The sequence below is a fragment of the Coregonus clupeaformis genome, chromosome 10 (genome assembly GCF_020615455.1).
Source record: "Coregonus clupeaformis isolate EN_2021a chromosome 10, ASM2061545v1, whole genome shotgun sequence".
Taxonomy (NCBI): domain Eukaryota; kingdom Metazoa; phylum Chordata; class Actinopteri; order Salmoniformes; family Salmonidae; genus Coregonus; species Coregonus clupeaformis.
Window position 1 is genome coordinate 6,970,782 of NC_059201.1, and position 9,093 is coordinate 6,979,874.

Genomic DNA, 9,093 nt, shown 5'->3' on the forward strand with positions numbered 1-9,093 from the left:
GAGGAGGAGGGAGAGAGGGTGGGAGGAGGGAGGGAGAGAGGGTGGGAGGAGGGTGGGAGAGAGAGAGGGTGGGAGGATGGGAGGAGGGAGGGAGAGAGGGTGGGAGGAGGGAGGGAGAGAGGGTGGGAGAGAGAGAGGGTGGGAGAGAGAGAGGGTGGGAGGAGGGAGGGAGAGAGGGTGGGAGGAGGTGGGAGAGAGGTTGGGAGGAGGGAGGGAGAGAAGGTGGGAGGATGGGGGGAGAAGTAAAAGAAGGCCTGCTTGCTTTCATTTGTGGCATCTTAAGGTGATTCCAGTTATTCTGGGTTGGTGCGTGTGAGTGCTCTGACTGTGTGCTCTCCATCCCCGCTGCCCTGCTCTCACAATGGAGCTCTGTATGACCTAGTGAGGAATGCCGTGAGATGGCAGGGCAGAAGGGAAGAGAGGGAGGGAAGGAGGGAGGGAGGGAGGGAGGGAGGGAGGGAGGGAGGGAGGGAGGGTGGTAGGTAAGGGGCAGGGGGCAGGGGGTAAAGATGGGGTGGGATATGTAGCTGTGAGAACTAGGAGGTACAGGTGGAAGGGAGCAGGGGGCAGGGGGTAAGGATGGGGTGGGGTATGTAGCTATGAGAACTAGGAGGTAGTGAAAGGAGGGTGGGAGGGTGGGAGGGAGGGAGGGAGGGAGGGAGGGAGGGAGGAGGGGGCGGCAGGTCTTTCATTGACTCCAGTGTGTGAGGAGAGGAGAGGAGGCTCCCGTGGTCTGGAGGGTGACTGGGTCTCTGTGAGGCAGGTTGCCCAGTCAGGAGAGAGCAGAGGGGGGACTGAGAAGGGACAGAGAGGGGACTGAAGGGGGACTGAGAGGGGACTGAAGGGGGATTGAGAGGAGTGTAGGGCTGGAACAAAAGCCTGCACTCAGAGTAGTTGGTTGGCCACCCCTGTTGTTTCCCTATCTGTTTTAATGAGAGACAGATCTTTACTACTACAGCTCTGTGTCTCTGTGTTGCATCACAATCTGGAATCATTTATAATACATGGTGACAGGCTCACAACACTGAGACAACAGACTCTGGTGTGGTGGATTCCCGTTACATGACATGTGCTCCCAACAGATACAGCCTGCCGGCTGCCTGCACACCAACATCTTCCTCTGGCAAGTTACAGTGTGTTTACGGCACAGAGTGACATACGGTTGACTTGGAGTGGTGTGTGTTGTTGTGGTGAAGGTTGTGAGTTTAAGCCCCACTCGGGGCAGAACAGATTACCCTCTGTTCCATCTGTACCTGGTCATTAAATGGCTTCTGACTCAGACAGCAGCTGGTGAGGTATTCAATGCACAGGAAGACAGGAAGACACAGCAAGACACAGGAAGACACAGTAAGACAGAAAGACAGGAAGACACAGTAAGACAGGAAGACACAGTAAGACAGAAAGAGAGGAAGACACAGGAAGACAGAAAGACAGGAAGACACAGTAAGACAGAAAGACAGGAAGACACAGTAAGACAGAAAGACAGGAAGACAGGAAGACACAGTAAAACAGGAAGACACGGTAAGACAGGAAGACAGGAAGACACAGTAAGACAGGAAGACACAGTAAGACAGAAAGACAGGAATACACAGTAAGACAGGAAGACAGGAAGACACAGTAAGACAGAAAGACAGGAAGACACAGTAAGACAGGAAGACACAGGAAGACAGGAAGACACAGGAAGACAGGAAGACAGGAAGACACAGTAAGACAGGAAATCAGGTCACTTGGGCAGCAGAGAGAGGTAGAAACAGACAAAAAATACCCTCATTCTGAAATTAAATATAGTTTTGCAGGTCAGGAGTGTCCATATAGCCTTTTCCTTATTATTCACTCAGAAATATATGCAGAAAACCCAAACATGCTGAAGTGATTTCTTAGCATACAGAAATACTGATACAATGTTTACCTTTTTAAAAAGTGAGAGTGGTATGGACAGAGAGATATCGTGTGTCTGTGTGTGCGTGTGACACACAATGATGTCCGTGTGATTTATATGAGAGTGAACCTACTCCAAACAAGCCACATTATGCATCTTCTATACATCTGTAATTATGATGTCGCCCCCTTGTGGAAGGAATGCAGGAATGCACCACTCTACTCTCACTGGCTGACAAAGCTCCACAAAACCCTGTGAACAAAACTGCTCAAATCCTCTAAAGCACCTTAACAATGGACAATTGATAACAATTAGTAATGGACTCATGGATGCCTACCACTGAATACAAAGAGAGTCCAAGGGCTTAAAGTGTGTCTTTCAACTGTCCTTCAGACCTCTAAGACCGGGACTGTAACATCACACACTTTACACACACCTTCACTGTGTGAGACTTAACTTTCACAAACTGTATTTCTGTGATGTGGCTGACCAGACCTTCAGAAGGTATGCTCCAAAATGTTGTATTGAGTCTCAAAAGAATCAGATGGGTCTGGTTAAAGTCCTACTTCTGAGTTGTTTGGTGTGTGTGTGTGTGTGTGTGTGTGTGTGTGTGTGTGTGTATGTGTGTGTGTGTGTGTGTGTGTGTATGTGTGTGTGTGTATGTGTGTGTATGTGTGTGTGTGTGTGTGTGTGTGTGTGTGTGTGTGTGTGTGTGTGTGTGTGTGTGTGTGTGTGTGTGAGAGAGAGAGAGAGAGAGAGAGAGAGAGACCCAGTCTGATAAAGGAAGTATGAATATGAAACGATTCTGCTGCAAAAAAAAATATTTTCTGTAAAGACTTCTTAGAGGAAAGTAATATATATACAGTAAGACATTAAGACAAGCTTTCAAACTGTAAGGTTGTTTATTCCATTACTAAGGTTTTTTACTCAGACTACAACAACGCCTAACACATATCTGAGGTTGGAAAAGATAGGTGGAAGAGATAAGGTGAGAACTGCATACAACAACACAAGTACAGTTGTCCATACTGTATACATATATATTTGAGTAATTTAGTAGACGCTCTTATCCAGAGAGATTTACAGTAGTGAGTCATTTAGCAGACGCTCTTATCCAGAGAGACTTACAGTAGTGAGTCATTTAGCAGACGATCTTATCCAGAGAGACTTACAGTAGTGAGTCATTTAGCAGACGCTCTTATCCAGAGAGACGTACAGTAGTGAGTCTTTTAGCAGACGCTCTTATCCAGAGAGATTTACAGTAGTGAGTCATTTAGCAGACGCTCTTATCCAGAGAGACTTACAGTAGTGAGTCATTTAGCAGACGATCTTATCCAGAGAGACTTACAGTAGTGAGTCATTTAGTAGACACTCTTATCCAGAGAGACTTAAAGTAGTGAGTCATTTAGCAGATGCTCTTATCCAGACAGACTTACAGTAGTGAGTCATTTAGCAGACACTCTTATCCAGAGAGACTTACAGTAGCGAGTCATTTAGAAGACACTCTTATCCAGAGAGACTTACAGTAGTGAGTCATTTAGCAGAGGCTCTTATCCAGAGAGACTTACAGTAGTGAGTCATTTAGCAGACACTCTTATCCAGATAGACTTACAGTAGTGAGTCATTTAGCAGACACTCTTATCCAGATAGACTTACAGTAGTGAGTCATTTAGCAGACGCTCTTATCCAGAGAGACTTACAGTAGTGAGTAATTTAGCAGACGCTCTTATCCAGAGAGACTTACAGTAGTGCGTCATTTAGCAGACGCTCTTATCCAGAGAGACTTACAGTAGTGAGTCATTTAGCAGACGCTCTTATCCAGAGAGACTCTACAGTAGTGAGTCATTTAGCAGACAATCTTATCCAGAGAGACTTACAGTAGTGAGTCATTTAGCAGATGCTTTTATCCAGAGAGACTCTACAGTAGTGAGTCATTTAGCAGACGCTCTTATCCAGAGAGACTCTACAGTAGCGAGTCATTTAGCAGACGCTCTTATCCAGAGAGACTTAGAGTAGTCAGTCATCTAGCAGACTTATCCAGAGAGACTTACAGTAGCAAGTCATTTAGTAGACACTCTTATCCAGAGTCACTTACAGTAGTGAGTCATTTAGCAGACGCTCTTATCCAGAGACACTGACAGTAGTGAGTCATTTAGCAGATGCTCTTATCCAGAGACACTGAGAGTAGTGAGTCATTTAGCAGACGCTCTTATCCAGAGAGACTTACAGTAGTGAGTCATTTAGCAGACGCTCTTATCCAGAGAGACTTACAGTAGTGAGTCATTTAGCAGACGCTCTTATCCAGAGAGACTCTACAGTAGTGAGTCATTTAGCAGACGCTCTTATCCAGAGAGACTCTACAGTAGTGAGTCATTTAGCAGACGCTCTTATCCAGAGAGATTCTACAGTAGTGAGTCATTTAGCAGACGCTCTTATCCAGAGAGATTCTACAGTAGTGAGTCATTTAGCAGACGCTCTTATCCAGAGAGACTTACAGTAGTGAGTCATTTAGCAGACGCTCTTATCCAGAGAGACTTACAGTAGTGAGTCATTTAGCAGACGCTCTTATCCAGAGAGACTCTACAGTAGTGAGTCATTTATCAGACGCTCTTATCCAGAGAGACTCTACAGTAGTGAGTCATTTAGCAGACGCTCTTATCCAGAGAGACTCTACAGTAGTGAGTCATTTAGCAGACGCTCTTATCCAGAGAGACTCTACAGTAGTGAGTCATTTAGCAGACGCTCTTATCCAGAGAGACTCTACAGTAGTGAGCCATTTAGCAGACGCTCTTATCCAGAGAGACTCTACATTAGTGAGTCATTTAGCAGACGCTCTTATCCAGAGAGACTCTACAGTAGTGAGTCATTTAGCAGACGCTCTTATCCAGAGAGACTTACAGTAGTGAGTCATTTAGCAGACGCTCTTATCCAGAGAGACTCTACAGTAGTGAGTCATTTAGCAGACGCTCTTATCCAGAGAGACTTACAGTAGTGAGTCATTTAGCAGACGCTTTTATCCAGAGAGACTCTACAGTAGTGAGTGATTTAGCAGACGCTCTTATCCAGAGAGACTCTACAGTAGCGAGTCATTTAGCAGACGCTCTTATCCAGAGAGACTTACAGTAGTGAGTCATTTAGCAGACGCTCTTATCCAGAGAGACTCTACAGTAGTGAGTCATTTAGCAGACAATCTTATCCAGAGAGACTTACAGTAGTGAGTCATTTAGCAGACGCTCTTATCCAGAGAGACTTACAGTAGTTAGTCATTTAGCAGACGCTCTTATCCAGAGAGACTTACAGTAGTGAGTCATTTAGCAGACGCTCTTATCCAGAGAGACTCTACAGTAGTGAGTCATTTAGCAGACGCTCTTATCCAGAGAGACTTACAGTTGTGAGTCATTTAGCAGACACTCTTATCCAGAGAGACTCTAGAGTAGTGAGTCATTTAGCAGACGCTCTTATCCAGAGATATTTACAGTAGTGAGTCATTTAGCAGACGCTCTTATCCAGAGAGACTTACAGTAGTGCGTCATTTAGCAGACGCTCTTATCCAGAGAGACTTACAGTAGTGAGTCATTTAGCAGACGCTCTTATCCAGAGAGACTCTACAGTAGTGAGTCATTTAGCAGACGCTCTTATCCAGAGAGACTTACAGTAGTGAGTCATTTAGCAGACGCTTTTATCCAGAGAGACTCTACAGTAGTGAGTCATTTAGCAGACGCTCTTATCCAGAGAGACTTACAGTAGTGAGTCATTTAGCAGACGCTCTTATCCAGAGAGACTTACAGTAGTGAGTCATTTAGCAGACGCTCTTATCCAGAGAGACTCTACAGTAGTGAGTCATTTAGCAGACGCTCTTATCCAGAGAGACTCTACAGTTGTGAGTCATTTAGCAGACACTCTTATCCAGAGAGACTTACAGTAGTGAGTCATTTAGCAGACGCTCTTATCCAGAGAGACTTACAGTAGTGAGTCATTTAGCAGACACTCTTATCCAGATAGACTTACAGTAGTGAGTCATTTAGCAGACACTCTTGTCCAGATAGACTTACAGTAGTGAGTCATTTAGCAGACGCTCTTATCCAGAGAGACTCTACAGTAGTGAGTCATTTAGCAGACAATCTTATCCAGAGAGACTTACAGTAGTGAGTCATTTAGCAGACGCTCTTATCCAGAGAGACTCTACAGTAGTGAGTCATTTAGCAGACGCTCTTATCCAGAGAGACTCTACAGTAGTGAGTCATTTAGCAGACGCTCTTATCCAGAGAGACTTACAGTAATGAGTCATTTAGCAGACGCTCTTATCCAGAGAGACCCACAGTAGTGAGTCATTTAGCAGACGCTCTTATCCAGAGAGACTTACAGTAGTGAGTCATTTAGCAGACGCTCTTATCCAGAGAGACTCTACAGTAGTGAGTCATTTAGCAGACGCTCTTATCCAGAGAGACTCTACAGTAGTGAGTCATTTAGCAGACGCTCTTATCCAGAGAGACTTACAGTAGTGAGTCATTTAGCAGACGATCTTATCCAGAGAGACTTACAGTAGTGAGTCATTTAGCAGACGCTCTTATCCAGAGAGACTTACAGTAGTGAGTCATTTAGCAGACGATCTTATCCAGAGAGACTTACAGTTGTGAGTCATTTAGCAGACACTCTTATCCAGAGAGACTCTACAGTAGTGAGTCATTTAGCAGACGCTCTTATCCAGAGAGACTTACAGTAGTGCGTCATTTAGCAGACGCTCTTATCCAGAGAGACTTACAGTAGTGAGTCATTTAGCAGACGCTCTTATCCAGAGAGACTCTACAGTAGTGAGTCATTTAGCAGACGATCTTATCCAGAGAGACTTACAGTAGTGAGTCATTTAGCAGACGCTTTTATCCAGAGAGAGCTCTACAGTAGTGAGTCATTTAGCAGACGCTCTTATCCAGAGAGACTTACAGTAGTGAGTCATTTAGCAGACGCTCTTATCCAGAGAGACTTACAGTAGTGAGTCATTTAGCAGACGCTTTTATCCAGAGAGACTCTACAGTAGTGAGTCATTTAGCAGACGCTCTTATCCAGAGAGACTTACAGTAGTGAGTCATTTAGCAGACGCTCTTATCCAGAGAGACTTACAGTAGTGAGTCATTTAGCAGACGCTTTTATCCAGAGAGACTCTACAGTAGTGAGTCATTTAGCAGACGCTCTTATCCAGAGAGACTCTACAGTTGTGAGTCATTTAGCAGACGCTCTTATCCAGAGAGACTTACAGTAGTGAGTCATTTAGCAGACGCTCTTATCCAGAGAGACTTAGAGTAGTGAGTCATTTAGCAGACGCTCTTATCCAGAGAGACTTACAGTAGTGAGTCATTTAGCAGACGCTCTTATCCAGAGACACTGAGAGTAGTGAGTCATTTAGCAAACGCTCTTATCCAGAGAGACTTACAGTAGTGAGTCATTTAGCAGACGCTCTTATCCAGAGAGACTTACAGTAGTGAGTCATTTAGCAGACGCTCTTATCCAGAGAGACGTACAGTAGTGAGTCATTTAGCAGACGCTCTTATCCAGAGAGACTTACAGTAGTCAGTCATCTAGCAGACTTATCCAGAGAGACTTACAGTAGCAAGTCATTTAGTAGACACTCTTATCAGGAGTCACTTACAGTAGTGAGTCATTTAGCAGACGCTCTTATCCAGAGACACTGAGAGTAGTGAGTCATTTAGCAGATGCTCTTATCCAGAGACACTGAGAGTAGTGAGTCATTTAGCAGACGCTCTTATCCAGAGAGACTTACAGTAGTGAGTCATTTAGCAGACGCTCTTATCCAGAGAGACTTACAGTAGTGAGTCATTTAGCAGACGCTCTTATCCAGAGAGACTCTACAGTAGTGAGTCATTTAGCAGACGCTCTTATCCAGAGAGACTCTACAGTAGTGAGTCATTTAGCAGACGCTCTTATCCAGAGAGATTCTACAGTAGTGAGTCATTTAGCAGACGCTCTTATCCAGAGAGGTTCTACAGTAGTGAGTCATTTAGCAGACGCTCTTATCCAGAGAGACTTACAGTAGTGAGTCATTTAGCAGACGCTCTTATCCAGAGAGACTTACAGTAGTGAGTCATTTAGCAGACGCTCTTATCCAGAGAGACTCTACAGTAGTGAGTCATTTATCAGACGCTCTTATCCAGAGAGACTCTACAGTAGTGAGTCATTTAGCAGACGCTCTTATCCAGAGAGACTCTACAGTAGTGAGTCATTTAGCAGACGCTCTTATCCAGAGAGACTCTACAGTAGTGAGTCATTTAGCAGACGCTCTTATCCAGAGAGACTCTACAGTAGTGAGTCATTTAGCAGACGCTCTTATCCAGAGAGACTCTACAGTAGTGAGTCATTTAGCAGACGCTCTTATCCAGAGAGACTTACAGTAGTGAGTCATTTAGCAGACGCTCTTATCCAGAGAGACTCTACAGTAGTGAGTCATTTAGCAGACGCTCTTATCCAGAGAGACTCTACAGTAGTGAGTCATTTAGCAGACGCTCTTATCCAGAGAGACTCTACAGTAGTGAGTCATTTAGCAGACGCTCTTATCCAGAGAGACTCTACAGTAGTGAGCCATTTAGCAGACGCTCTTATCCAGAGAGACTCTACAGTAGTGAGTCATTTAGCAGACGCTCTTATCCAGAGAGACTCTACAGTAGTGAGTCATTTAGCAGACGCTCTTATCCAGAGAGACTTACAGTAGTGAGTCATTTAGCAGACGATCTTATCCAGAGAGACTCTACAGTAGTGAGTCATTTAGCAGACGCTCTTATCCAGAGAGACTCTACAGTAGCGAGTCATTTAGCAGACGCTCTTATCCAGAGAGACTTACAGTAGTGAGTCATTTAGCAGACGCTCTTATCTAGAGAGAATGAGAGTAGTGAGTCATTTAGCAGACGCTCTTATCCAGAGAGACTTACAGTAGTGAGTCATTTAGCAGACGCTCTTATCCAGAGAGACTCTACAGTAGTGAGTCATTTAGCAGACAATCTTATCCAGAGAGACTTACAGTAGTGAGTCATTTAGCAGACGCTCTTATCCAGAGAGACTTACAGTAGTGAGTCATTTAGCAGACGCTCTTATCCAGAGAGACTCTACAGTAGTGAGTCATTTAGCAGACGCTCTTATCCAGAGAGACTTACAGTAGTGAGTCATTTAGCAGACGCTCTTATCCAGAGAGACTCTACAGTAGTGAG